Source organism: Adiantum capillus-veneris, chromosome 11 (genome assembly GCF_014529385.1).
Source record: "Adiantum capillus-veneris isolate H3 chromosome 11, ASM1452938v2, whole genome shotgun sequence".
NCBI classification, from domain to species: Eukaryota; Viridiplantae; Streptophyta; class Polypodiopsida; order Polypodiales; family Pteridaceae; genus Adiantum; species Adiantum capillus-veneris.
The window spans coordinates 14,898,663-14,907,627 of record NC_140941.1 but is presented as its reverse complement, the minus strand read 5'-3'; positions in this window follow the sequence as shown (position 1 = coordinate 14,907,627).

Genomic DNA, 8,965 nt, shown 5'->3' with positions numbered 1-8,965 from the left:
CAACAATGCCTCTTATCTGATTCAGGGTGTTGGAAAGATTGTGTTGACTGCTGTAAATGGCAGCTCTTTCACACTTGTTAATGCATTGTATGTACCTGGGATCAAGAAGAATCGTTTGTCTGTATCTGCACCTGCTAGACTTGGACTTATAGTTAAGTTTGTGGATGATAGATGTACTGTACATGATCTCAGTTTCGGTGATGAAATTGTTGCATCTGGCATTTTATGTCGTGGGATTCATGACTGAAAGAAAGAGATGGTATATGTGTCACATATTGCCACACGTATGATTGCTTATGCAAAAAATGTTGCAAGAGAGATGAAGAGGTATGCGTTAAGGTTCTTTCCATGATTGGGTATAAAAGTAACATTTCCTTGAGGGAGATGGATCAAAAGACAAGGCAAGATCTCCTATAGATAAAACCAAGTAAAGAAGCTTTTTGGATGAGGGATCTAATCTTTTTGATATGAATCAACCTTCAATAGTTTGCAAAGGGCTATTTGTGATCATAATCAAAGTGGTGGATAAAAATGACACTTCTAGGCAACCACTAAAGAGAATGAGTTCACATAAGAGATGGGAAGCTGAGAAACTCATATTGTCAGGTGAGGGATTACCCCAATTATAATGTTGATGGTTTTGAACTCTTGTATCAAGACAAAGAGGAGCTTGAAATTGAGCTCAATGAGGATTAACTAGCCTTCTTAAGAGGAAAAACCAGGTACTCCATTGATGTGTTACCCATGAAAATTGTATGAATAATACTCCATTGCCCTACTGGCCTCCAACCGATACCTTCTCTCACTATTGACCAAAAGCCAAGCTACAATAAATGCAACACCTTCTCTCACTATTGACCAAAACCCAAGCTACAATTGAATGCAATTATTGAGACTAAATGCTCTTGCAAGATGAAGATCGAGAGCAAACCAAGGCATACTAACATGACTTCACAATATGAATACAACCCTGAGTTCTTGCAAAATAGGCAAGCACGACTCCACCTCAACAAAATTGTAAGGTTCGTTATATCTGCATCCGAATTTCCATGCCTATGCATTTGCTTGGACATCACATAAAGACTATAGGGCACGACACGACTTTTGTTCCTTATAATTTTCGGAGAGACCACAGTGCCAACTCTCGATCGTACTTTCTTATGTCACTTCTACATGAAGTGCACTATATGTTTTGCATTTTCACTCGTTGCCTCATTGCAAAATGTTTATTCACATCGTTTTTATGTAGCTTAACACAAACAACGTCCTCTTCCTTGCATGTTGGACAACACTTAGGCACGATTCCCAAGTACATAGTGTTCTTCTATTATTAGAGTTCATCAATGCTTCCTTTAGTTTAGTTTAGCTACGGGTTTTCCTCACTAGTACTAATATGCATGGCCGTCAACTTCTAAGTTGTACAAAGTTTTCAAATTATTGTTGGTCAATATAATATCCTCAATTTCATGTTTATAAAATCTTTCGTCACTATAATGTCCTCTCTTTTATGCCTATTGAATTGTATTGATCTTCCATCGTAAGGCCTACCTAGGCTAATTCTGTTCGTGGGGGGGAGGTTGGAGCCTGGGGAACATATTTTTTCCCCATCATATATTATAGAGAGCAAAAAAGAGTACAAAGACCACTAGGGATACATGGGGCATAGGGGACTTGGATCAGAGCAGATAAGGAGGGAAGAATATCTAGGGGGTGGGTGCCTGGACTGAAGCATGAATTACAAAGGGAGGGGTGAACGGGGGGTGCAAGGGAGACTGCACAAAGAAGCAAAGTGGTTAGCAGAAGGGGGCTTGGGCATGAGGAAGGTAGGGGAGTTAAGGAAGTCTGAAGATGGCCTCTTGAATGTCCTCCGTGAGAGTGATCGTACGAATAACCAAGCTTGGCCTCAACACTAAAGACCAACGGATCTTGAATGAACCCCAAGCCATGGGATCGACTATGCGCAAGCATGGCTCAAAATTCAAAAACAATGTGTACTGTCAGATTTTGTGCGAGTTTACTTTCGTTGGTGGTCGAGTTAACTTTTTCCCGTTTGTGTTTACCATTTAAGGGTATGCTTTGCCTTGGATGTCATTAATAGCTACGTGCCCACGTGGTTAGGGCATCTGCCTATCAACAGGCAGGTTGTGGTTTCGATTCACCTGGCAGGTGTTGGCCGCGGCCTTTTTTTCATCTGTCCATCCATCTCGAGATTCCCGTGCTCAGCTTACAGTTGACCCCATCTCTCCAGCTTCATTGAATACCCCGTGCAGGGTCTAAAATTGACACCTGTTTTTTTGTCAAGGGATAATTTGCACGCCAAAAATGGGTGCTTCATAAAAACGTTATGTCATTTGACATGATAGAATATCAAAATTGCCTATCAATTTTCATGTTTATTTCCTGAAATTTATGTTATAAATGGAAAATTACGTACCGCTGTATCAAACTTGGACACCCCAAGTCAAGATTCTACTGCGACACAACAATGTCAAAATAACTTTCTACTATGCTTGGAAATTTTAGGTCCCGACTCCGTGCCACTTAGGGTGTGGTCACGCCAGGCTTAGTTATTTGTAAGCGTCGACACTTTCTAATGGGAGTTCAGACCGGAGAAGGGGTGCAACAAGTAGAGAGAGGGAAAGCAAGGCGCAAACAAGAGAGAGAAACACTGAGGTGACCGGCAGTGGAACGACGATGTTTTGCGACTATGCCATTTTAGGCGTAGTTAAATTATGAAGCCGGTGGAAAGTGGAACGAAAATGTTTGGCAACTATGCCTTTTTAGGTATAGTTAAGTTACGAAGCCGGTGGAAAGCTCCAGCTTGTCAAAGCTTGTCGGCAGAACTAAGCCTCGTGTGATCATAGCCTTAGTGTTGTGGTGTTGTAGCAAGCTATTTGAAATGTACCATTCAGACCAATGAAATATGTCTCAACTTAATATCTGTTACCATATACATGTGGTAGTGATGTGTGTGAACACACTAGGACCGCCGAGGCATTTTTTCCCTCTTTAGGAGGTTTTTTCCCTCTAGCATTGTATATACGCCCATCACCCTAGGGCTATCTATCTTTCCATTGCACACTAAGTAACACACTCTCTATTGTGTGCCTTGAACTTCCTTCGTCTTATCCAAGCTGGGTGTGTTTCTCTGCAACCCTAATTCCAACAATTGGTATCAGAGCACGTCACGTCCTCCCGAGCTTAGTCGCTAGCTGCTCCATCACACGCCTGCTCACTTTCTATGATTCCAATGAGCTTTGGCAAGCGTTCGCAGGTCGATAAATATTTTGGGGATGCTCGCAGAACTCGGTCTGCTCAGAATTTTGATTTGGGCTCATTTCGGCCTCCTTTTCCACTATAGGCACTACTGCACAGGCTATTTCGTCATTTTGTGCAGAATTTTTGTCGGTGCTGTTTTCTGCATAACAAGTGCCTTATAGTCTTCTACGGTTTGTGCTATATAGCACAGGTTGTTCCCGCTCCGTTTCTCCTATTTTCGGGCAGTTTTCACATCAGGTGCAGCATTTACCATGGCTGACAACAACAACACAAATGTGTTCAAGATGTTTGTTGCTGAGGACAGGTTCGATGGGGACAACTACCCTATGTGGGCTAATATGATGCAACATGTTCTTGTGTCAAACGGTGTCTGGAACATTGTGCAGGGCATTGATGTACGTCCTGGTTTTGAGGATGTAGGCGATGTTGAGGATGTTGCAGGTCTTGCTGCAAGTATTGCAGCTGTTAGAGTTGTTTTGCCTACGGCGAGGATGTTAAGGATGCGCAGGCTCATACATTGATTGTGTTGTCTGTGAAGCGCACCATTGTTCCTCACATCCGTTCAGCAAAATCTGCAGAACAGGCTTGGGATATTGTAGCAGGTCTTTATGCAAGCCGCAATGAGGCTAAAATTGCTTTGTTGCGTAAAGAGTTAGAGTCAAAGATTATGCATGAGGAAGATGATATTGACACTTTCCTTGCTAGTGTCAAGGATATCAATGAGCAACTTATTTCTGCAGGAGAAGTCATTTCAGACAGTTCCCTTGTGCAGAATGTTCTTGATGCCTTACCAGATTCTTACCAGACTTTTGCTAGTACTTGGAGACTTATGACCCAAGGAAATCCAGAAGTTGTCAAGTTTGATGCATTATGCACATTGCTGTTGCAAGAGTCACTTTCCAGAAAAAATAGGACGAGTCAGCGTGCAGTTGAATAGGCTTTTATTGCTTCTCATAGAAAGGGTGGTAACAGCAATGCAGCCACTTCTTATGGTTCTGCTGCGAGTGGCAAAAATTCTGTTCCTAATGCTTCTGCTGGAAAAAATTCGTTTGGAAACTCTGGTGATAAGGGCAAAAACAAAATGCGTTGCCATTATTGTAAAGCCAATGATCACTTGATCAAGTCGTGTCCTAAGTTGAAGGCCAAAGAGGCTAAGCAGAAAGAGGGTGGTTCCACTACAAATGCAGCCATTGTTGAGTCTTCTGTGAAAGGAGACTGTGTTGTTGATGTTGATGCAGAATGGGCTTTTAGCGCAGAGTGCACTTACAATCCTGCTGTCCATGATGCATGCTTATCAGTTGCTGCAGATTCACATGTGTGGTATTTCGACAGTGGTTCTACAAAGCACATTACCTCACATCGTGAATTGTTTACCTCTCTCGAGTCTATCCCTCATGGGAATTCAGTCACTTGTGCCAACAACGCCTCTTATCTTGTTCAGGGAGTTGGAAAGATTGTGCTCACTGCTGCTAATCGAAGTTCCTTCACACTTGTTGATGCACTTTATGTACCTGGGATCAAGAAGAATCTCTTATTTGTATCCGCACTTGCTAGACTTGGACTTGTAGTCAAATTTGTGGATGACAGATGTACAGTTCATGATCTCAGTTTTGGTGATGAAATTGTTGCATCTGGGCTTTTGTGCTGTGGAATGTATAAGCTCACTTTGTATGACAAGTGTGAACAAAATTTTGCAAATGCTGTTGCAGATTCAAGGGCTATTTCAGATGCAAAACTTTGGCATGCATGTTTTGATCATCTGAATTTTGCTAGTTTGCTGCGTTTGCAGAAACCTGATATGGTTGCTTCTTTGCCGCCTCTTGAAGCACGTGTCAAACATGTTTGTGAAGGCTGTATTTTGGGTAAGATGCAGCGTTCTAAATTTCCAAAGGATGGTTCAGTTCGGGCCACATGCAGGTTGCAGCTTGTGCATAATGATGTTTGTGGGCCCATGCAAACTCCGTCCTTCGGCAATTACCTGTACTTTGTGACTTTCATTGATGATTACTCCAGGCATGCATGGGTATTTCCGCTTAAAGCGAAGTCCGAAGTTTTTATGTGCTTCAAACAATTTCTGCTATGGCTGAAAATTTCTTGAAATGTACTATGGGCACCCTCTGTTCTGATCGAGGGGGGGAGTATATGTCTCATGAATTTAATGCATTTCTGGCTAGTCGTGGGATAAAACACCAATGTATAGTGCCTTATACACCTCAGCAAAATGGTGTTGCGGAGAGGAAAAACAGGTCACTGACGGAAATGGCACGATGTATGGTCAAAAGTCAAGCTTTGCCACATTCTTTTTGGCTTGAGGCCATCATGTGTGCCACTTATGTACTTAACAGGTGTCCTATGAAAGCTTTGCAGTCTATTACTCCATATGAAGCATGGCATGATAGAAAGCCTTCTATTGAGCACATGCATGTTTTTGGCTGTTTGGCATATGCTTTGGTGCCACAAGTGCAGCGCAGAAAATTGGATGATAAGGCTGTCAAATGTATTTTTGTTGGTTATAGTGCTGAAAGCAAAGGTTACAGGTTGTATCATCCGCAAACAAAACGTATTCTGGTTTCTCGGGATGTAGTGTTTGTGGAAGATTGTGTTCAGCCCTTGCTGTCATGTACTAGAGACATTAATGTAAGCTCACAGGACATTTATGACACTTTGTTGTCTCTTTTCAGTGGTGGAAATACGAATGTAAGTTCCAATGAGGCAAATGTACAGCCTATGGGGGTTTCTGAAAATGTTTTAGATCAGCCTATATACTGATGCAGATGTACATGATGTACTTGAGTAGGAAAGGGCTCAAAATGAGCAGGCTAGAGGTATGCCAAAATGGCTGGTGCACACTTTACGTGACAGTAAATTGGATGCACCTTTGTCTAGTCATACTCGTTTAGGCTCTTGCCATGCATCTTATGCATCAGATTGTTATGCTTTGGCTGTGTCTAGCTTACATGATGTTGAGGAACCTCTGTCTTTTGATGAATCATAGAATTGAGAAAATTGGATGGCTGCCATGCAATCAGAATATGATGCACTTATAGAAAATGACACATGGACTTTATGTGATTTGGCTCCTTGCAAAAAGGCCATTGGTATGAAGTGGGTTTACAAGTTGAAACGCAAGCCGGATGGTGAGATTGATCGCCATAAGGCTCGACTTGTTGCAAAGGGTTATGCACAGCAAAAAGGCATAGATTATGAAGAGACTTTTTCTCCCACTTGTCGTATGACTACTGTACATTTCTATGTGCATTGGCAGCTCATTTTGGTTGGGATGTACATCAATCAGACATTGTTACTGCTTTCTTGAATGGTGACATATTTGAGGAAGTTTATGTAACGCAGCCTCGCGGTTTTGTCATAAAAGGACAAGAGGACAAAGTGTGCAAATGTAACAAGGCTTTATATGGGTTGAAGCAATCCCTCGTGCTTGGTATGAGAAAGTTGACACTCATTTGGTCAAACAAAGCTTTCGTAACAGTCCAACAGAAAGCACATTGGATGGAAAGCATGAGGGTGCTGTACTTCTCATTGTGGTTCTTTATGTTGATGATTTGCTGATCACTGGACCAAATGAGAGAAATATTCCTGAATTTAAGGCTGATTTGAATGCTACTTTCAAGATGAAAGATTTGGGGTTGTTGCATCATTACTTGGGTATACAGTTTAAGCAGTGTGATGGTGGTATTGCCTTGTGTCCAAAAAGTTACATAGAGACATTGCTATGTAAGTTTGGACTTGAGGATTGAAAACCTATTGCCACTCCCATGGAAACAGGTTTGAAGTTGAGTCTACATGATGCAGGTGATCCTACTGATGTCACTCTTTACCAAACTTTTGTTGGCTGCCTCATTTATGTATGCAACACGAGGCCGGAAATTCGTTTTACAGTCTCACAGGTCAGCAGATTTATGCATAGCCCAGGGTCTAAGCATTGGCAGGATGTCAAGAGGATTTTCCGCTACCTTAGTGGAACTTTACATCTTGGCTTGTTTTATCCCAAGGGGGGATCATTGCCACCAGACTTACATGCTTTTTCGGACTCAGATTGGGCTGGCTGTTTTGACACGCGAGTGTCCACAAGTGGTTTTTGTTTTATGCTTGGCAGTTCATGTATATCATGGTTGAGCAAGAAGCAACCTACTGTGGCCACTTCGAGTTGTGAGGCTAAGTACAGGGCAGTCTTCACAGCTATGGTTGAGTGTGTATGGCTCAGACGCCTTATGGTTGATTTGGGTGTTGGACAGGACATTGCCAACACTATCTACACTGACAGTTAGAGCACATTGACAGTTGCGAGGAACCCAGTTTTTCATGCTCGCACAAAGCACATTGAGGTGCATTATCATTATGTCAGGGAGACGCTCTCAGCAGGAGAGATCAGCTTGGCTTATGTGCCAACACAGGACAACCTTGCATATCTTTTCAAAAAGGCATTGTCTCGTGAGAAGCTTGAAGCTTTCCGCAAAGCTTTGGGCTTACTCCCCTTTGTGGACTGATCATGTCCTCAGGGCATGGCACTTCCCTTTACTCATTTTCCAGCTCTCGTTCACCGCATCACTCTAGGGAGGATTTGTTACCATATACATGTGGTAGTGATGTGTGTGAACACACTAGGACCGTCGGGGCAATTTTTCCCTCTTTAGGAGGTTTTTTCCCCCGAGCATTGTATATACGCCCATCACTCTAGGGCTATCTATCTTTCCATTGCACACTAAGTAACACACTCTCTATTGTGTGCCTTGAGCTTCCTTCGTCTTCTCCAAGCTGTGTGTGTTTCTCTGCAACCCTAATTCCAACAATATCGTGCCGTTTTCAATTTCAACAAGTGCTAAAATCACTAGGCCTGCCAGGCATAGTAGAAATTTCTTTTTAACATGCAATTTTTAAAGCCCCCTTTCATATGCTTTGTGTAATGCGATCAACTTATATAGTTTTCCATATATAACGTTAACTCAAGGATATAAAGACAAAAAATGACAGGCAATTTTGATATTCTAGCATGTCAAATGACATGAGGTTTTTTTTAAGCACTTGTTTTGATAAGAAAAATAGTCATTGACAAAAAAATTAAAAGATATTCCTAGTTGAAAGATTCCCTTCAACAATAAGAAAGATTATGTCTTAGTTTATAGCAAGTAATAACAAGCAATGACAAAGCATATAGATTTGCAACAATATTAGCTAGGAAGGATGGATACAACATTGCAAGAGAAAAACGGAGACGGAGAGAGAGAGAGAGAGAGAGAGAGAGAGAGAGAGAGAGAGAGAAACGTTAAAGAGAAGAGAAGAAAACGCTAAAGGAAAAATGAATGAGAAGAGAAACACCTATTTATATGGACACAAAACCTTCATTTGTCTTTTGAATTTCGAGCTTCATTTGTCTTTTCATTTGCTAAACTCACCGTTTACTTATGGACTTAATATGTTTTGAAAGAATTTTTATTTTTTGGAGATTTGAGAGACATAATAGCCCTTGACAAAAAAAAATAGGCGTCAATTTCAAGCCTTGTTTTGAGTCTAGATCCCACTTTAAAATCTCAAAATCTCTAAGCTTTTCTCTTAAAAAAACATAAGCAGAGAGAATTGAATTAAAAAAGCAACCTTAACCTCTACACCCTAAGCTTTAGAGTTGTATGCTCTAAATCCCACTTTAATAATTTTATATCTTTAAGCTCTA